This window comes from Periplaneta americana, chromosome 2 (assembly GCF_040183065.1).
Source record: "Periplaneta americana isolate PAMFEO1 chromosome 2, P.americana_PAMFEO1_priV1, whole genome shotgun sequence".
Classification (NCBI taxonomy): domain Eukaryota; kingdom Metazoa; phylum Arthropoda; class Insecta; order Blattodea; family Blattidae; genus Periplaneta; species Periplaneta americana.
Genome location: NC_091118.1, coordinates 174,590,448 through 174,607,077, shown reverse-complemented (window position 1 = coordinate 174,607,077; position 16,630 = coordinate 174,590,448). Strand labels below are relative to the sequence as shown.

At 36.3% G+C, this 16,630-nt stretch overlaps 1 protein-coding gene and 1 non-coding gene across 2 annotated transcripts in view; both read left to right on the top strand.

Moving 5' to 3' along the window:
• The window catches only part of Oatp74D (Organic anion transporting polypeptide 74D), a 905,484-nt gene that overhangs the window by 174,529 nt on the left and 714,325 nt on the right, over nucleotides 1–16,630 (top strand). The window lies entirely within an intron of this gene.
• TRNAY-AUA (transfer RNA tyrosine (anticodon AUA)) lies at nucleotides 2,783–2,854 on the top strand. Its single transcript has one exon. It is a non-coding gene; the product is annotated as a tRNA-Tyr (tRNA).

The window sequence follows — 16,630 nt, the reverse complement described above, 5'->3', positions numbered from 1 at the left end:
AAAAAAAAGACGAACTCGAAAATCAACAGAAAAGTTCGATATATAGCAGACGACAGCAACCGCCGTATTGACATTGTGCTATGCATTATTGGTAGTAGGGGGGGCCGAAGGTCTACGTAACTGCCGTTCTTTTCGAATCTTCTCGTACAATCATGGGAAGTTAATGCTGAAAAACAAAATGTCTACGAGTCAAACTGTTCATTATTACCAGGATAAATACAAATAATACTGAAATATATTAATCAAGTTTCAGTTATAGATCTCCCCTTTTGTGCAAGAGATATCATATCAAAATATTTTATGAATTGCGGGGAAAATATAAATTTCAATAACTCTCTAGTGAGAGAGATAGTGACAAGTACAATCAAGTGTATCTGTGGCGATGTTAAGAAATCATTTATTGGAGATATACACTGTTATTAATTAAGAAAATGATCTGTATATATTTATTACAATGTTTTATCTTATAGGTTACATGCATCAGATAAATACAATAAATATTAGTAACATATAATGCTAGTAACACTTAAAATAATAATGAAATTTATCAAATATCATACAAACATTTTCACTTTATTTTTAAACTTAAGAATGTAATTATCCTGAAAATCATGACCCAGATCCTTTTGCTCGCACAATAAACTCCAGTTGGACTCTCAGGTATCTGAATCCGAGTCTACGGCGCGAAAAACGCCGGGGAACTGACTAATGATGAGCGTTTAATTCACTGTGTGTGCATGCTCAAAGCATGTATTGTGCTAACAAGTTCACAAATACTGTTCAGCTGCGGTAATGACGGCTAGCTGGACCAGCTAATAGACAACAGCCACAACAAAAGTAACGTGACCAATTCGAGAGATTTACAACTCCGTAAATATGACATTAAAACGGGGCACACAGTTAAATACTTTCCACGAAAAATTAAAATTTTTAAGTCACAGTAATGAAGTGCTATTGAAAATACTTCCTCATACCAAGGCATTTATTTAATTGCTCTGGCTGGCTGTTCTGTTCGCCGCCATCTGTGCAACTGTTAATGGGAGGGAAGAGAACACACTTCTTCACCCACAAATCGTCTGCAGCCGCTTTTGAGTATCTATGACCGAACTGCAACGAAAACATTAGCTATCACTGGGCCATCATGTTCATTCCTGGCAAATCTTTTACGTAGAGCACGTGATGATGTACCTATTTACCATGTTGGCAGTCTGATCCGGACCGAGAAGGTTGGATTTTGAAAGCAATAAAATTATTAGTATGACTTCCTACAGGAGAGAAGTAAAGCTATGGATCCCGTGTTGTAAATTTACTGTAAACCTTACTTACTTACTTTCTTACTTACTGGCTTTTAAGGAACCCGGAGGTTCACTGCCGCCCCCACATAAGCCCGCCATAGGTCCCTATCCTGAGCAAGATTAATCCAGTCTCTATCATCATATCCCACCTCCCTCAGATCCATTTTAATATTATCTTCCCATCTACGTCTCGGCCTCTCCAAAGGTCTTTTTCCCTCCGACCTCCCAACTAACACTCTATATGCATTTCTAGATCCGCCCATACGTGCTACATGCCCTGTCCATCTCAAACGTCTGGATTTAATGTTCCTAATTATGTCAGGTGAAGAATACAATGCGTGCAGTTCTGTGTTGTGTAACTTTCTCCATTCTCCTGTAACTTCATCACTCTTAGCTCCAAATATTTTCCGAAGTACCTTGTTCTCAAAAACCTTAACCTATGTTCCTCTCTCAAAGTGAGAGTATAAGTTTCACAACCATAAAGAACAACCGGTATTGTAACTGTTTTATAAATTCTAACTTTCAGATTTTTTTAACAGCAGACTGGATGATAAAAGCTTCTCATCCGAATAATAACAGGCATGTCCCATATTTATTCTGTGTTTAATTTCCTCCCGAATATTATTTATATTTGTAACTGTTGCTCCCAGATATGTGAATTTTTCCACCTCTTCAAAGGATAAATTTCCAATTTTTATATTTCCATTTCGTACAATATTCTGGTCACGAGACATAATCATATACTTTGTCTTTTCGGGATTTACTTCCAAACCTATCTCTATACTTGCTTCAAGTAAAATTCCTGTGTTTTTCCTAATCGTTTGTGGATTTTCTCCTAACATATTCACTTGTAACATTCCAAGTACCAAATCTCAAAACCTTATTCCTTTGCTGTGGTCGTGCCAGAGAATCAGTCCCATTCCGAGGCTTATTTGAAGGTTTCGTAACAAGCTGTTTTTTTACGATGATGGGTTGTTAGCCCTTCGCCCAACCCCCAAGCTGGAGGACCACCCCTCATCGGCTGTCCGCGACTGCTTATTCAATATATTCACAGCTACCCTCCATATCTGGAGGCCGTCTCCTCACTGTAAAATATATTACGATGTACCGAAGTACATATGATATTTCAGTGCAGAAATTCTGCGTCATCATATAACGATGGAAGAGTGGAACAGAGAAAAATTCTCTCCGGCACCGGAATTTGAACCCGGGTTTTCAGCTCTACGTGCTGACGCTCTATCCACTAAGCCACACCGGATTCCCATCCCGATGTCGGATCTAATCCTCTCACTTTGTGATTTAAGACGGCGCTTATTCCATCGGATCCCTGCCACTTAGTCACTCATAACGAGTGCACCTCTGCACATGTATGGACATTGTGCCAACTGTCATACATCTATGACGCAGTGCATGAGGGTAGGCCACTAGAGGGAACCCAAGAGGTGGAACTTAAACTTAGAGGATTCCATCCGACATCGGGATGGGAATCCGGTGTGGCTTAGTGGATAGAGCGTCAGCACATAGAGCTGAAAACCCGGGTTCAAATCCCGGTGCCGGAGAGAATTTTTCTGTTCCACTCTTCCATCTACATAAAAAAGCTCAGTTCCCTTATAGAGAGCTACGGGCAAAATTCATCGTGCTTTAATTTCCCCTCGTAGAATTTAGACTCTGAATAGCCTCTGTAATTAAAAGTGTCGTTAAATAAATTACTACTCTTACATTAGGTACATAACATGACAACAGTAGTAGTCTAATCCTTAAAAACTAAGGACCGATGTGTCCCGTTTCTTTCTACAAATTATTTTCGTCTGTTAATTCCTTCAAAGATTTATCAAATAAATATTCTTTTTCCTATTGTTCGGTGCTTCTGTCTATGGCGTAGAGTTTTGCGTGAAAGTCTTTCCTCACTCATTTGTGAAATATGTACATAATAATATGCTCCATGAGCAGAAGTTTTTACTCCTTCAGGGAAGAATTAAGACTGTATTTTTGTACATATTATTTTACTAACAATAAATAACAATAAACAACAACAACAATGTTGATAGTCTCTTTCATATTCATACATTTGATCTGAAATTGAAATAATTTGAAACTTCTGTATGATTTCATTCTTTTGTGACCCGATTTGATGTAACCGGCTGCTGAAGTTCAATTTGTTTTTATAGTCTATGATTTTTTTAAGTTAGTACATATTTGTTCTCCATATCATAGTATAAGAATAAGTAATATAATAATTATGTAGATCCTCAATCCGGTAGTTTGAATAATAATAATAATAATAATAATAATAATAATAATAATGACCACTATTACAGTTTGTAAATGGTCAAAGGAAAAATAGGGAAAATCATGTCAGAATGATTGATAGAACACGCATCCCAAAACAAATCCTACAATATGCTCCTTATAGAAGAACATCCGTTGGCCGCCCGGCTAAGAGATGGACTGATGTGAGACCGTAACAGACCACCTGGTCTAATACATGTTTTGGATGATGAGATGATAATAATAATAATAATAATAATAATAATAATAACAACAATAATAACAACGATCTTGAGAAAAAGAAAAAAGAGATGGAGGAAGAGCAATATTTGTGATTTCTAGGTCCAGACTAAGTTGTCTTCAACCTTCTTCCCTTGACATGACCACTAATGTATTATTAATAATAATAGTAATAATAATAATAATAATAATAATAATAATAATAATATTTCTTTCATTGTCATGTTTTAACTCGCTCTTTCAATTCCATTCCGCTAATCAAAATGCTACTGAAAGCTACCCAAATAAATGATAGTGAAGTCAGAAGGGCGTATTTATAACAATATGCAGTCAAAGTACTCGGAAGGGATCTATCATTTAACTTCTATGGTCACTACGATTATCAGAAGACCTAATGAGATACGAATTGGATACCCTTAGGTGAGAAGAAACAATTAGAATAGGATATGAACTTTCAATTGCTTCAGATACAACACTAATTAACTGATTATATTTTCAGACCTATCGAAAATATTATGTTAGATAAGAATACAACTTCATGTAGTGAATATAGAATTAAAGCCCTTACCATGTGTCACATCGTTATACCGCTGTTTGGGAAGGCCATACGTTAGTTCAGTACATAAGTCATTAATGCTAGCCGTAGACAGGTTGGAACCTCATAAATGACACCAATAAGACATCACTCATAAGGCAACTAAGCCAGAAAGGGGGATAATGGGGTATGGTGGCCAGTTCTTTCCCCTTGCATTGCATACATCGTTGGCTAGTAACATATTTCACTAATCAGACTTAAGATGTTACAATGAAATTGTTTAAAAACAATTTGTGATTGAAAAAATTCCAATTACCCTATAATAAAACTCATATCTTCTTCTCTGAAAAATGGCACTTTAAATAAAGAACCTCTACAACATTGTTCAGTTATTAAAACGCCCGGTGCTTCGTCGTTGTAATTTATTTTACGTCAATATGCAATATTTTTCTCCCCTCTGCGAGCTGCGGCTGGTCGTTTCATGACCTCTCACATACAACGATAACAAATCTGTCACTGAATGAAGGATGACAAATCTGTGTCCACTATGCTATTTGTATAACCCTCAAGTGACCTATATCCCATGCTGTGCTAACATATAACGCTGCGTAACTCTATTAATTTAGCTATAGGTGGCCTGTACATTGACCTGTAACATGCAATCTGCCAAATAGCTATAGCTGGTTGTGAAAATTCAACGGATAATCTCTGTAAACCAACTTTCTCGTTACTTTTGGATTGTTATTTTTCGTCACACCATAAGTGAAATATACGTATTATTATTATTATTATTATTATTATTATTATTATTATTATTATTATTATTATTATTATTATTACAGTATTATTATTATTATTATTATTATTAAAGGATGAAGTTACAGGAGAATGGAGGAAGTTACACAACGCAGAACTACACGCATTGTATTCTTCATCTGACTTACTGTAATTAGGAAGATTAAATCCAGACGTTTGAGATGGGCAGGACATGTAGCACGTATGGGCGAATCCAGAAATGCATATAGAATGTTAGTTGGGAGGCCAGAGGGAATAAGCCCTTTGGGGAGGCCGAGACGTAGATGGGAGGATAATATTAAAATGAATTTGAGGGAGGTGGGATATGATGATACTGGCTGGATTAATCTTGCTCAGGATAGGGACCGATGGTGGGCTTATGTGAGGGCGGCAATGAACCTGCGGGTTCCTTAAAAGCCATTTATAAGTTATTATTATTATTATTATTATTATTATTATTATTATTATTATTATTATTATTATTATCATTATTATTGGGAGGTGTCAAAACGACCCAGCGCTACGATATAGTAGATCTATTACGCTTACACTCTAAGTGCATTCCCAACTCACACCGTCTGACTACACTCAGGTTCGCTGAGCACCCAATCTCATTCGTCTGAAAATTAGTTTCTTCCGTGGGTCGCCAGCCGGTGTTCCGGGGATAATAATGAAATGGAGATCGGATCGAATGATGTTGATTCCAAACGTGGGGAACGAGAGAACCCCGAGAAAAATCGACAGGTACACAACTGTATTAGTATTATGAACATCTTTACTTAGAACTAAGTGTGGGTGCGATCACATATCGACATGTGCATATCTTGGTGGTTCGAGAAATGAAACAAGATTGTATATGCAATGATAATATTGGCTGACAAATCATATACGGTAAGAATTGAGCGATGTTAACATTTATTTTATTGGGATATTTTACGACGCTGTATCAACATCTAGGTTATTTAGCGTCTGAATGATATGAAGGTGATAATGCCGGTGAAATGAGTCCGGGGTCCAACACCGAAAGTTACCCAGCATTTGCTCATATTGGGTTGAGGAAAAACCCCGGAAAAAACCTCAACCAGATAAATTTCCCCGACCGGGATTCGAACCCGGGCCACCTGGTTTCGCGGCCAGACGCGCTGACCGTTACTCCATAGGTGTGGACGCGATGTTAACATAGGAAGTTATCTATGATACATGGTGGCTGCACCGCAAGCAGTCCAAATTTCATACGAAGACCATGTCGATGTACGGGCTGCCGAGTGTCGTAGGCGCCGTTTTCGAGGCGTGCCTCAAACTAAACGTGTTGCGCATGAAGTCAGGAGGGCCGCATTCTCGCTTCTCCTTACATACATGTTGAAGTCGCCGGCGAATACGATGGACATGTTGTGGGAATATAGGGAGAACAAGGGAAATAAAAGAACGAAGGAGAAAAAAGAGAAAAAGGGGACGACAAAGACAATACGGGGAATAGATGGAGAACAAGGAAATACAAGGCGAACATAGGGAATGAAAGGAGACCAAGGATAATTCAAGAAAAGCAAGGGGAGATCAAGAAGAACAAGGGAACACGGGAATACAAAGAAAGCAGCAAGGGAAGATCAAGGAGAATACAAAGAAAACGAGGGAATTACGAGAGCAAGAGAAATACAAGAAAAGCAAGGAAGATAAAGAAAAACATGAGGATGACAAATGACTCTTTCTGAAATTAAGTTGATTAATCTGAAATACAAATCATACTTTCTGAAATTAAATTGATTAATCTGAAATACAAATCATACTTTCTGAAATTAAATTGATTAATCTGAAATACAAGTCACACTTTCTGAAATTAAGTTGATTAATCTGAAATACAAATCACACTTTCTGAAATTAAATTGATTAATCTGAAATACAAATGGAGCTTTCTGAAATTAAGTTGATTAATCTGAAATACAAATGACACTTTCTGAAATTAAATTGATTAATCTGAAATACAAATGACACTTTCTGAAATTAAATTGCTTAATCTGAAATACAAATGGAGCTTTCTGAAATTAAGTTAATTAATCTGAAATACACATGACGCTCTTTTAAATTAAGTTAATTAATCTGATATACAAATCACACACACTTTCTGAAATTAAATTAATTAATCTGAAATACAAATAACGCCTTCTGAAATTAAGTTGATTAATATGAAATACAAACGACGCTTTCTCAAATTAAATTGATTAATCTGAAATACAAATGACACTTTCTGAAATTAAGTTGATTAATCTCAAATACAAATGACGCTTTCTGAAATTAAATTGATTAATCTGAAATACAAATGACACTTTCTGAAATTAAATTGATTAATCTGAAATACAAATGACACTTTCTGAAATTAAGTTGATTAATCTCAAATACAAATGACGCTTTCTGAAATTAAATTGATTAATTTGAAATACAAATAACGCTTTTTGAAATTAAATTGATTAATGTAAAAGACAAATGACGCTTTCTGAAATTAAATTGATTAATCTGAAATACAAATGATGCTTTCTGAAATTAAATTGATTAATCTGAAATACAAATGATGCTTTCTGAAATTAAATTAATTAATCTGAAATACAAATAACGCCTTCTGAAATTAAGTTGATTAATCTCAAATACAAATGACGCTTTCTGAAATTAAATTGATTAATTTGAAATACAAATAACGCTTTTTGAAATTAAATTGATTAATGTAAAAGACAAATGACGCTTTCTGAAATTAAATTGATTAATCTGAAATACAAATGATGCTTTCTGAAATTAAATTAATTAATCTGAAATACAAATGATGCTTTCTGAAATTAAATTGATTAATCTGAAATACAAATGACGCTTTCTGAAATTAAATTGATTAATCTGAAATACAAATGATGCTTTCTGAAATTAAATTGATTAATCTGAAATACAAATGATGCTTTCTGAAATTAAATTGATTAATCTGAAATACAAATGATGCTTTCTGAAATTAAATTGATTAATGTGAAATACAAATGATGCTTTCTGAAATTAAATTGATTAATCTGAAATACAAGTCACACTTTCTGAAATTAAGTTGATTAATCTGAAATACAAATCACACTTTCTGAAATTAAATTGATTAATCTGAAATACAAATGACGCTTTCTGAAATGAAGTTGATTAATCTGAAATACAAATGACGCTTTCTGACATTAAGTTGATTAATCTCAAATACAAATGACGCTTTCTAAATTTAAATCGATTCATCTGGGACACAAATGACGCTTTCTGAAATTAAGTTGATTAATCAAAGATACAAATGACGCTTTCTGAAATTAAGTTGATTAATCTGAAATACAAATCACGCTTTCTGAAATTAAACTAACCAGTTCTGAAATACATATGGAGAAGGTGTAGTGAATGACAGCTGAGAACTGATTGTGTGTATGCCATTAATTAATGAAAGTTATATGAGTGCAATATGCCCGAGATTACGGAACTGAAATGTCACGTGTTACCTCGCGCTCTACAGGCTAGCTCCCGCCCGCGTTCTTCGGATCAACAACAGCCACTCCCCGCAGATCATAACGCTGCGTTATTAGGAGATTATGTATTGCTTGTCATTTGTCATTGGTTATTTGGGATGTTGTGCCTGTGGCCTATTGAAGACGATGTATAAAGTGAAAAATAGCAAACACTTCTGACATATTCTTCTGTTAGAGTTTAGTAGAGGAGGAAAGGCTGCAGAGTTGGCTCGAAACATTTATGCCGTGTACGAAGAATGCCATCGGAGAAAGGACTTCAAGAAAATGGTTCTGTCGTCTCAACACACAACATCCCCTACAAAAGTTTGCGTCTATCCACAGAAAATGATGTCATGCATCTGTTGAGATAAAGGAAGTGTCATGTACTCAGCGGCGAATTTTCAGGGGAGACAAGGGAGGCCATGCCTCCCCTAATATTTTGCCAGAACACAATATGACAATATTAATTCCAGCCGAATTAAGATCACAGACAAATTATAGCAAATTACGAACATTTTTCCTTTTATATTAATTTTATTATTCACTATGACATCAAGTCGACCACATCCAGTTGGTGATGCCCACTCGCTATACTGTAGATAGTACAAATAATTCGTGCCGAAAAATAACAGATAGCGCTGTAACATGTATAGTCGACATCTAGCAGCCTGCAGTGTCTATGCGAGAGTGGGAGAGAGGAGACAGCTACATCACTCTGCTCCCCGGTAACCATGACAACAGCAGTTCACCCAATAAGATAGCTAGTTAGCGGAGTGTTTAAACTTAACTAGAACGCGCGAGGGGAGGCGAATTTGGAGACGTCCTACCCACGCTGACAACTGTACTGCTGTATCGCTGAATATACCTCATTAATATCAGGAGCACTACTTAAATGAGTGGTTTGCGGGTGCAATAATTTAATAAAGATACAGTGTTGTAAACATAATAGACTATTAATATGTATTAATATTGGCAAATAGTTCCATAAAACATTCCATTATCACCACGTGAATCAGCAGGCTGTTTTTAGATTTATAGCCATAATATATAGCTAGATATAATAACGGATATTTGAATGTAACTCTAATAGTTTTGTAATATATTAACAGTATGTTGTTTATTTATATTTTTTCCCCGTAAAATCATATAAATTCCTAAACATAAGATTTAAAATCCTAAAACAATTCCTAAAACATAGATTGGAAAACCTAATTTTAGTTTCTTAAAACCTATAAATTCTGCGCTTGGTAATGAGGCACGTTACAGACCTTGTATTTTTAATACATGTAATGCAAACTCTCATCAATCACGTCTTGGCCTCCTCAACTTTCAAACCCACTATCCGCCACTGCATGTACTACGAATTGCTTCCCAGGAATGTAACCACAACTGCTGACATTTATTTCCAACAACTCAGACGCCTTGCGGCGACAATTGAAGAAAAACGACTGGGAAGATTGCATCAAGTGCTTCCGCAACACGATAATGCACGCGCGCACTCCACTAACACGACGGAAGCAACTATCCAGAAGCTTGGTTCGGAGGTGATTCCACATTCCTTCCGATCTTAGCCCTCAGATTGCACATTTCAATTCTCTAACCAGCAATCTTCAAGGGAACTCCTTTGATAACGAAGATGCATTACAAATTTAGCTTGACGACTTCTTTATCAATCCATCACTCTACAAGGTGAAGAAGTGTCGCATGCAGAGTCAGTGCAGTACCTAGGTCTGTACTTGGACAGAAAATTGACTTGGAATACACACATAAGCAACCTAGTGAAAAAACTCCGACATAAATTATATCAAGTTAAACATCTGTTGAAGGGTTCATCACTACTGCCGCTACACTTGAAAAGACATATATTTCTCATTGATCAGACCTATATGGATGTATGGCTGTGGTATATGGGGATCTGCATCCAATTCCCAAATCAGACGACTTCAGACAATACAGAACCGGGTCCTTCTTCTAATCGTGGAGGCACCCTGGTACAGCCGCAATGACAACCTACACGAAGACTTGAACGTGCCTACAGTTGAATCCACCCTGCGCAGCTCCTACATACGACTTCATCACTCAATGGTTAACCATCAAAATGACCTGCTTAATATCATCCCAGAACAACTTCCACCGCCTCGTCAAATAAGAAGGTTAAAAAGAAAAAGACACTCAGATCTGTTGTTTGAAGATTAACATTTTTGTTTTGTTTCACATTTTGCCAGAGGACAGTCATAGGACTGCAACCTCCATACATGTTTCTTGTGTGCTTTTATAGCATAGAATTTATAATTTTTAAGCACAATTGTATTGTACATAATTGTATAATAAAGTATTCTTATGATTGAAAAAAAAAACGACTTCTTTAACTCTAAACCAGCAGATTTCTTCAGACGCGGAACCGAAAAAACTACCCGAGTCTTGATAGAGAGTCATGGATAATGTAGAAGAATACATTACTGATTAATTTGTCTTCTGTTCATATAAAATAAAGCTTTTTCCACAGCGAAAAAATGCTGCGAACTTTTGCATCAACCAAATCGGTTCGTAGCTTGTAGTTACTGTGGTTACCACAGACACAAGGCTGTCTGTTGCATGCTACACGGATTTAATTGAATGCTCTTCTGTTCCAGAGCACGGGCGTTGTTTTCGGCGGTTTAATGACATTCAGTTAATTGAGATTTTGTAGGTCTATTGTGTTTATAATTGAACATCCTCTGTGTTCCTTTGCATCATTTTCATCAAATAAAACTACTCATTAAAAACAGGACATCGCTAAAGGACGACTATTAATAGACAGGTCAGAATATAATACGTAATAAAAACAAGGAGCATATTCATGATCACGCAATTTGCTCTTGCAACAAGATTTTACTTCATCATTTTTCTAAATTACATAAAAACTTTTTGTAACATTTTCGCCTGAGTTTCGATATGATCATTTTGTCATTACACGAACGTTTTTGAATCTTATTATTTAACGACGTTGTATCATCTACGCAGTTACCTACTGTTGGTGGGATTTGTGATATAGAAATGGTATTTTGCGAGATGAGTCCAAGAATGTAACATGGTATTACCTGACATTCGCCTTACGTTTGGAGAAAACCTCGGAAAAAGATCAACTAGATAAGTGAGTCTTAGATAAAACTCGAAATATAAATTACAGTATCGTTCATATAGTGAGAATCACATGCTAAATGTTCCTATTTATGAATTTATATGTGGTAAAGTTACCTTTAGTAACCAATCGGCGTACATGTAATATGTAAATATATAATTGGTACCAGAACTAATCAGTAAAATAAAGTTGGCAAATTTAGTTGTTATTTTCATTAAAACGTACATAACCTACTCTTTTAGATAGCCATTCTGAAGGTAGATATTAGGCGCGTCCATAAAGTAACTTTCCCACTCGTCCCACAGCTAGCAAACCATATGTTGCGCGAAGCGACTGCGTGTACGTGATCAATTTCAATCGGCGCTATGCCCTGTGCATTCAAAAACTTTATCATTGACCGCACTTAACACTCGGCGGGAGCTGGAATAGGAACGTCCATCTTCAAGCAATGCAACGAAGCTACTGAGAGCACTCGGGAAGTTCCGCTAGCGCATGCGCCATGCCAAAACAATACTCTATCACGTGCACGCAGTCGCTTCGCGCAACATTTGGTTTGCTAGCTGTGGGACGAGTGAGAAAGTTACTTTATGAACGCACCTCGTATTAAAAATTGACCGTTATATGGTATAGCATGCAAAAAGTACTTTTAACACCGACTTTTAACTATCTGTGCCAACTGTTAATGTTTCCCACCAGATATCACACGACAGCAGTCGTAATCGATGACTGAAGTGGTTCAAACAATTGCAGGCTACCTTTAAAAATGACTGTTTTTGGAAAAAATGGAAGAAATGTAGACACATACAGTAAATTAAACAAATTGCTTCAACAACTATTTTATTCAGCTCTGTGGTAGCGTATCTGCCTCCAAACTAACTGGTCCGAGTTCGATTTCCGGCGGTATCAGAGATTTTCTTGTAAAATTTCTACCTCAGGACTATGAGAGGTGGCGGTGCACAACTTCTAATCACTAAATTGTACTCCAATATGCATGGGTTAAATCCCAGATCTCTCCGCAGTGCATATGAAGAGAAGGCATATGTCACTGTTGATAGTGATTCATTCGTCAGTTTGACGGAGACGTTAAGCTTGGCGGCCGTCTTCGACAGGAGTAGGCTACATGCCAGAACCGGGTTTCCTCTTCTCCTTATCTTCATCTTCATTCTCACCCATTCCCTACACTACACTTACATATACACTTATCCTCGTACATGACATAACCCTCCATAGATACACATCATGCACAGCGTGACCCGCCCTAGTGGTATGCAAGTTCAAAATGGATCACAGTCCTGCCATTTATCTGCAATATGCGGAACCCGAATCACGTAAGTCAGGCATGTCAATTGATGCCCATAGGAGCAAGCGCGCGCTTTAGAGCCCAGGAGAGCCTGAGCGCTTTACTGCGGAAAGCAAAGAGACAGACGAAAGGGGTGGTATATGCCGCTTGGTCGAGCTATATTCAGGGATGGCCAGCACTGATTCAATAGATAAAGGGAAGAGAACTTATTATAACTGTATCCATGTTAATTTTTATATTTGCCTGAGAAGTATAAGTGCATTATAAGAATGTAAGTTTTAATTTTAATGCTCATTTTTCACAAGTTTGATTTTTTTATTCAAAAGAAATAGTTTCTCAACTTTTCATATAGAAAAGTGAAATTTTCAGATATAGGCCTATTTATTTAGTAGCCTTACAGAATGTTTTCGTAAATCTAATATACCGTATATACGTATTACTGAAGATAGTGTATTGAAAATTTTGAAAATATTCGCATGGAAATTGTTTGTAAGGAAATGAATTAACAAAGCAACTACTGTTACATCATAAGCAAAAGATACGTGCCCATGTGTTGTAAAAATGTCAGCTCTATAGCTTCAGCAGATTTCGAGGAAATAATTTAATATTCTGATGATAGGAAGTTGCTCACAAATATCACCTTAAAAGCATAATGCGATAAGAGTTTTGTTATGTAATATTAGTTACACTTAAAACAGATACAGTACCTTGGTAACTTTGCTTTGTACTGTAATATTGTTTTGATTAGTTTATTGATTACTTTTGTAAGGCTAAAAATACCATCAATATAAATTCCAACTTATCATGTCATACTCAATCTCTTTCTTTGGAATATCACTTTCCTTATGAATGATGTGTTTCATCCACTTAATACAGTATAATATTATACTACTATGGAATTTAAGTGAATATTCCTTCTTAACTCTCTATTATGTTATTAAGATTTAAAACACAAGTGCAATATTAAGAAATCAGTGTTATTACTTTTGTTTTACAGACAATATAGATTATATTAAACAGAAAGAAGCCATATAAAAATAACGACATAAAATTTCACGTTCCGTTTGAAGTTTGTGCACCACTGTTTTCTTAATCCATCAGGTTGCTTATTCATATACACAACCCTTCCTCTTTCCATACTTAGCGCTTGCTGCCCGCGCACGACGTCAAGGTCAGAAAAATGCGCTTGCTTTGACATCACTGACGTAAGTGAAGTGAGTAGGCATTAGATACACACACTATTTGCACACTTGCAAATGTTTGTCTATTTTATACCACATAAACACTTCCCCAAGTTTCACGTAAATCGTAGTATAACTGTAAATATATATTTAGAATCTACTAGAATCTAGTTACACCCTGTATAACTGCACACATAAATGTTTCACAGTTTTCACTCAAATTCGATTGCCCTCTTTCCGAAATGTGTTAGATTGGACTATATAAAAATAACGAGTTTAAAATGAGATCTTTCTATTAAGCTAACAGCTTCTGCCTATCATGCATCATCGTATTTACTGAAGTTGCTACATACCGTAATCGATTAAACTGTGTAGGCGCCCATCTCAAATTTATTCGCGTAGGTTTCGCTTTTTCTGCTTGTCGCCAGCAAACAAGACTCCACCTGAAAACAAGGAAAAGCTGCTCTTTGATACTGCGCAAGCTTTGTGGTGGCAGTGTAGGCGTTGATGCGCAAAATATTTGTTCCAACAACACTGCAAGTCGGCTGAAAAACTGCATGTATTTTTAATGTCTTGCAGTGGCAATTTCATGGCGAGAACTATAGGGAAACAGTTCAGTAATACTCTACGTTTGTATAGTAACTGTACTATGAAATAAAACGAAGCAAATCAGTTCTGTAATAATTGATGTGTTTTTCAGGAGTAATGTTACGATAGGAAGTGGAAAAGCAGATCAGGAATGAGTCGTTTGCCTTTTAATAAATCGCGTATTGAGATTTCAAACACCATTTTTAGCAGAAATGGTTATATTTCATTGTACATTTCCCTAATATTTTTTATCCTTTGTGTTTCTTTTTGGTTTCCGAGATAATAGCAATATCAATTTTTCTTTCTAGTAATTATTGCGACACTGATAATTTTATTCCTGTTACTTAATAGATATGCCTCTAACATTCCAGCTTACAGTTTTTACATTCTTAATAATAAATCTGTTTGTAACCTTGTCGTTGTAGCTAGAATCAATCCGTAATTCTTTCTTGTTGTTTTTTGATTAATGAAAATTACTTTTGAGCTGGTTTTAGTCAAATCTTAGAGCTAGATCATACCTGCACAAACAGCGCTCAACGAGCGCGCGCGCTCCTTCGGAGCGGGAGAGCCGTGTTTTCCGCTCGCCGAAACGGAGAGGAAGATACGTCAGCGTGACATAGACTTGCTATAGGTAGAGGAGAGGGAAACGACCATTCAGCTATCTAGTGGAGTGCAGTGTGTAGGCCTATTCTCAGTAACTGTTTCACGTTGCTTACCTACTGCTACAAGTACAGTATGGAGGAATCTAAAAGACAGAACATAACATTTAACATTTAACGATTTACAGCTCGAACTTATTGATTTTCAATGTGACCTAAGGGCTAAAGATCCTTTGAATACTACTACTAGCCTGGTTGAGTTTTACAAGACTGAACATTAGCAATAATGTCCACGAGTACACAGGCTGGCTGTGAAAATGATTGGTATGTTTGGCTCAACATTTATATTTGTGAGCAACTGTTTTCTATAATCAACTTTAATAAGGCAGATATCGAACATCTGTAGCTGATGCTTCATTGCTGTAGGCCACTGTTCCTTTTAGCTGCCAACAGCATAAAATCCCGTTTTGATGTACAGACAAATAAAAATATAACAAAATGGTATAGTACATTTAAGTAACTATAGTATTTCTATTATTTCTGTAAAATAAATATTTCTTAATTAATAATAGTCCAAGATAGTTTTGCAAACACTGAACGGGAATTAATTTCATAAATACTCGTAATAGTACTTCCTTTTGTGTATATTTTGTACGAGATCACCCCTTCTTCCAGTCCACCCTTATACAGAGCGCAGCTAATATCTGCTTTTCGCTCATGAGCTGTGAGCCGGCTCGGAGAGTGCAAACCTTGTGCAGGCCTGAGCTAGACTGAGATAATATTAAATTAAATTGATTTGAATTATGAAAAGAGACTTCGGGGAAAAAATCACGGTGGATACAGGATTATATGACAACTCATAAAAATATCACTCGATTATGGCAATGAAATATGGATTTTAAATGAAAGAAATCGACAAAGACCTGAAGCGGCACAAATGCGCCTTTTGAGGCCGTTACTGGGTTTTACTACAGAAGACTACAAAAAAAATGCATCTATTATGGGAAAACTATGATAGCTGGCATAACCGAGGCCATAATGAGGTATCAACGAAACTGGTAAGATCACCTGGAACATGTGGAAAGAGACATGACCAATAATAGCTTTCAAGTACACCTCCAACAGGTCGTACAACCAAGGAAGACCAAGACATTGCGTCACCGGTTGAACCGAGAAATTCTTCAAATTTAATGTAACAGATCATA